At 41.8% G+C, this 5330-nt stretch overlaps 1 protein-coding gene across 6 annotated transcripts in view; it reads left to right on the forward strand.

Annotated features, from left to right (window-relative positions):
* The first annotated feature begins 2139 nt into the window (after positions 1-2139).
* Positions 2140-5330, forward strand: part of bbx (BBX high mobility group box domain containing) — a 24472-nt gene continuing 21281 nt past the window's right edge. For 4 of the 6 annotated variants that reach the window (XM_076102216.1, XM_076102221.1, XM_076102222.1 and 1 more), the window contains exons 1-2: positions 3603-3741; positions 5076-5153. The gene's annotated coding sequence lies outside the window, so the exon portion shown is untranslated. Of the gene's footprint in view, positions 2256-3602; positions 3742-5075; positions 5154-5330 lie in introns of those variants that run through there. The other 2 variants (XM_076102217.1, XM_076102218.1) reach the window with 2 other exon arrangements.

The following is a 5330-nucleotide window of genomic DNA, read 5'->3' on the forward strand; positions in this document are numbered from 1 at the left end:
AAACAAATCTGTGTACCTTTTTATACATTTTCAAAACATTATTTAAGGTATACAGCATACAAGTCCGGTGAAATGGTGTGAAAACAACAACCTCTCTCTCAACAAAGTTAAGACCAAAGAGATGATGATGTACATGAGGAGGGAGAGGAGACGACATCAACCTCTGACAATCTGCAAGTCTGAGGTGGAGAGGGTCAGCAGTTTTAAATTCCTGGGTGTCCACTTCAGTGAGGAACTCACCTGGACATGTGACATCACCCAGCTGGTCAAGAAAGCACAACAGCTGCTGTACTTTATAAGGAGACTGAGGAAATCCAGCATATCACAGAGGATTTTCAGCAGCTTCTACGGTTGCATCTCGACCAGCTACACCACTGTGTGTTTTGGAAACGGCACCGCCGTGGAACACAAAGGCCTGCAGAGGCTTGAAATGACTGCTAGAAAGAACACCAGGGTGCCCAACTCAGGTTTTTTCACACTTTTGTTCTCAGAATTGTGAAATGCAGGATTGCACCTTTAAAGCCTTACTTGCTGTGTCTCTTTTTTGGACCAACAGGAGCATACAACCATGGCCTCTGAAAGATGTGAGAGAGCCTCTGGAATGTTACACTTTAACCTCATTTCCTCTTTTCCAAAAACCCATTCATGTAACTGTGTTGTTTCTCTGGCAGTTGACTACTGACAGTTCCTGTCTCACCTGAAATATTCATGTTTGCATCTTTTTCATGTGCATTGTTTGCCATCTGCTGGTGAATTAATGCACTGTATTCACTAAGGTCCTGTCGCTATACTGTTAGGCTCAAACAGCACACATTTTGACTTGTTGTGGGAAGAGCAATGTTCTATTCAAGGGTCCCAGTAAGCCATGACAGTGGGCCAGCATAATACCTGGACCCTGAAACTGAAGCAGCTAAATGGAATTCAGTTATCATTAGAGTCATTATTTTCACCTGTGCTTTTCCTCCAGGGACACGACAGAATATCTGTAATGAAGAAGGTTCATGGTGTCACAATGCAAATTGTTGTAATCATGAGGTTGTGCTTAACACCCATATTTATTCCATTTGAAGTACAGCTGACAGTGGTGCAACAGATAAGATTAACGTCAAACATATTCAGTTGTTCATGATTTTTGCAATGGGGCTGAAGATAACGGCATTGAAAAAAAGATATTTGCAAATGATGTATTATCTCAGTCAACTAATAGAGATTTTAAGGTTTTGCTGATCACTTTTATATATATATATATATATATATATATATATATATATATATGTGTGTGTGTATATGTATGTATGTATGTGTTTATATATATGACTCTGTGGCTCAGTGGACCATTGAGCAGAGCACAGCCTCAGATCCTCAAGCAGAGCCCCTCTTGTGTTCCTAAATCCCGATTTAAGACTAAATGTGACCGGCCTTTTGAAGTCAGGACCCCTCATCCTGATGTTATTTAATTTTATTGTACTAAAGAGTTTTGTTTTGTCTATTAAGCACATTGTAACTGTGCTAGAGTGCTAACTGAAGAATAATGTATTAAATAATTGAATGTCAGTCAGAGCTGTTCGTGTACATATAGTGTTTGTTTTATTACTGCAGATTCAGTATTAACTTAAGTTCTGCACCCTATGTAGCCATGGATATTCTGAGTATATCACTTTATTGTAACCATCTAGTCGTTTTCCATTTAGGGTAGTCAGCTGATCACCTCTTCCTGATTATTAACTGATACAATCAACAAGCAGGCTGCTCAGAGGCACTTTGACGACATTCAGGCCTATCAAACGTACAAAGACAGTCACTAGTTAATAAGTCCCCTTTACTATATCTTCTAAAGAAAACCTAAGTCCCTCGTGCTCAAGAGATTGGACAGGCAATTGTAGCATTCTTTAGGAGATTAAAAATACACCGTGAAATACCACAATGTAGTTCCACTGCCGAATTCTACAGACAAACATTCAGTTTATATTATCCTTATTTTTTTATTATTTAGGCCTAAATCTTCTACACGTGTCCTAAACATTACATTTGAGTACGTTATACTGATCTCAAAACAGCAGAATATAACGTCGCTTTCCATTGGTGAAGTCAAAGTGTCCGTCAAATGAAGTATCCACTCACAGACAGCATTACATTTTGGGGTGGATGTGTTCAATGTGTACAGTATGCTGCAAAACTGTTGATAATTTCTCGGCTAAAGCTTTTTCGGGAGATTTAAGCAGCAAGCTGCTCGTTTCCTCCATTGCTGCTGACAGGTAGGTACTGTTGAACTACCGGTACACATTTCTCTAACCATTTGTATCAGTTATCACGCGCACAAACACCCAGGAAACAAGTAGTTACTAAACTGAGATAGATTGTAAGCACCGTTTAGGAAACCCTTCTTGGGCTTTTCTGTAGCAGCCGGCAGCTTCTCTGGGACCTTTGTCACCGGACTATGCTGGAAGGTGAAGTTAAATCAGGGATGTTGTTAGCAAGTACAGGCTAGTCAGGCTAAGAGCACTTTGCGAACCGGGGGAGGGGAGGGAATGGAGCTGAGAGGAGAATCTTCGCCCACCTCGAGGAAAACGAAAGTGCTTTATCTCACATTCTATGACTGAACAAGTGTGTATTTATGCCATAGTTAGCGCTTCGTGGTGGTACTTTAGTGGGCTGAGGTCGTTTAATGTATCGCCTTCGCCGACAGTAAAATTCATCATCAAGCGAAGTACTGCGTTTCTGTACCACTGTCAAAGTACACAGAATAACTAAGATGACTTCCGGTTTACGTTATGAAAATAAAAGTAGGCCAATCTACTCGAATGTATGGTGAGAACAGTACTTCATGCAAATATTTGTGTCAGTGTTTGTATATTTTCCGAATATACATTTTACTGGCAGAGTGAAAACATACAGTGTGCATTAGCATTATATATAAGTTACTGACGAGGCAAAGTGGGAATTTGTGCTTCCAAGACTGAACCCAATATTCACAGCGTCTAATTTGGCTTTTGGTTTTTACAACTTTGTTACACATGTTGTAAATTTGCTCCAAATAAGCACAATATCAACTAAGACAGGCCAGGTAGTATTCTTCCAGGACCGTAGTACTGTTTTTTGGGCATATGGTAAATCCTCTGAGTAATCTGAATATGAAAGCCTAGGGCATCATAGGGGAATCAAGGACCATCATAATGTTGTATTGCTACATGCTCCATTGACACCCTTAATATCTTATTCTATTTTAGCACATTGTATTTTGTATTTCACTTTCCGCTTTTAAAAATCTATTTCAATGTGTCATTTTGTATTGTCATGTGTTGTCTTAATGCCTTTTGTCTTCTGTAAAACACTTTAAATTGCCTTGTTGTCGAATTGTACTTCACAAATGAACTTTGCCGAAATAATTACAGCAACATTACTTAAAAAAGAAAAGGTGCCTCTGCATATTTGTTTGGGATGTAATTCAAATGCTGCTTTAAAAAACGGTTTAGGGCAGCCATATCTGCTGTCATGACAGAATCCCTTTCACGTTATACTTATTTGATGGGCACATGCTCTGCTGAAAGATGTTGACAAGTCTTTTTTTATTTTGGTTACAAATCGCTGTGCTTCCGGTTTGCGCGTGTCGTACATTGACGGACTTGACACATGTGTGTTCAGTACAGCCAGTGCTGAACTGTTATGATGTGTCAATAAGTTAAAAGGTGGACGGCACCAAGGATGAGAGGGCCCCCCCGGTACCTGAGCGGGATACTAGAGGTACGTCCAGACGTTAGGACACGGTCATGACAGAGAACTTGTGCTTGGTTGCTTTGCCGTTTAAACCCACTCGCTATCTTCTCAACCTCTCAGTCAGTCACTCTGAAAAATTGTTATTACCGCTGCTCTGGACATGATGTCCGCCTGCTGCCGTTCCTATCTGAACGTGTCTGTTTCCCATCGACATTTCATTGATAAGCGATGTTAGAACTCGGATAGTGTTGTCGCTGTTACCGCGTTGCTTCAATATTTCGCCACTCCTGTGTGAGATCTCCGTGTAAAATAAATGGCAAAGCAACTGTTTCTCAGTGAGCTGGAATGACCCCCCCCCTTCCTATCCGCATCAAATACACAGCCACAGACCTGCGTTGTATGTAGACGACCAGTTGCAGCAGCACAGACGAGTATTCTGACACAGTTTAGTCCACGAGTTTAGTCAGCAGCTGTTCGATAAGCTTACAATGTTTCGGAAACCATTGCATGTTAAAACCGTCACACGTCCAGTTAGCAGGCTATAGAGCTAGCACGCTAACTAGCTACTTTTATTCCTAGTAACACTGCCAGGAAATGGAGCCACTGGCCAGCAAAATGCTGTCCACAGATGCATGTGCCCGGACAGAACATCCCCAGTTTAATTAATCACTGTGGATGTTTGGAGACATTTCGACGACATTGTCATTGGAGAGTTTGACAGCAGTGAAATATCCCCACTACTGTACTGTACTTGGGGTTTCTCCTCCAAACCAAAGCAAGATGGACTCTCATTCGGCTCGTCCGTCTTGTCAGAGCCCAGATCGACATTTTTGCACGGAGATAAAAATGTGTGCTTAGAAGGTGGGAACACGTTAGGTAGGCAAACGCGTTGTTTATTCGCATAGCTTGCACATTTAGTGCTGTTATTCTGCGCGAGAAGCTCGATACAGTGGCTCACCTCCCGAGACGGACCGTCCGATCGGGCATCAGCAGTTCCACCTGAGAACAAACTAACGTGAAACCTGTGCGTAGTGAAACCCTCACGGCTAATGTGCCTGCTTCATTAGGCTGAATGCCATGTATGAAAGGCGTCCAGTGGTCGCAGGGCTTCGGCCTACATGTTTTGGTTTTGGCCACAAGGGCGGATCACTGCACGATTGAAGTGATCGGTAATCACATCAGACAAAATGTCCCACCGTACTTAGAAGCTGACGAGGTCTCGTGCTACGCGGGGTCAATCACTATTGCTCTGTTAAAGTTGCTTTGCACACATTTGTCCTGCAGCCGAGCTGATGTTGTTGGAGTATCGTTGCAGAGATGACCGTGTAGCATGACTGAGAGCGGTGTCTTGTATTTTATAGGTCATCGTCATTGCATGACAAAGGCTGTGGCAGATTCATCTTCATCACTCATACAGCATTCCCATAGCTTTTTCTTCTGTAAGTATCCCTGTTTTTTCACTCAACATTCATGAATACACACACGGGCATCTAGTCAAGATGACGTCCACACCAATACATGCATTCATTCATTGATTGCTAATTTCATTTGTGTCATAGATGCAGTGCAGACATGTTAAGAACAAACCAATAAAGGAAATTATACAGAGATGTTTA

The sequence above is a fragment of the Anarhichas minor genome, unplaced genomic scaffold (assembly GCF_050575085.1).
Source record: "Anarhichas minor isolate MPS153535 unplaced genomic scaffold, ASM5057508v1 ptg000027l, whole genome shotgun sequence".
Classification (NCBI taxonomy): Eukaryota; Metazoa; Chordata; class Actinopteri; order Perciformes; family Anarhichadidae; genus Anarhichas; species Anarhichas minor.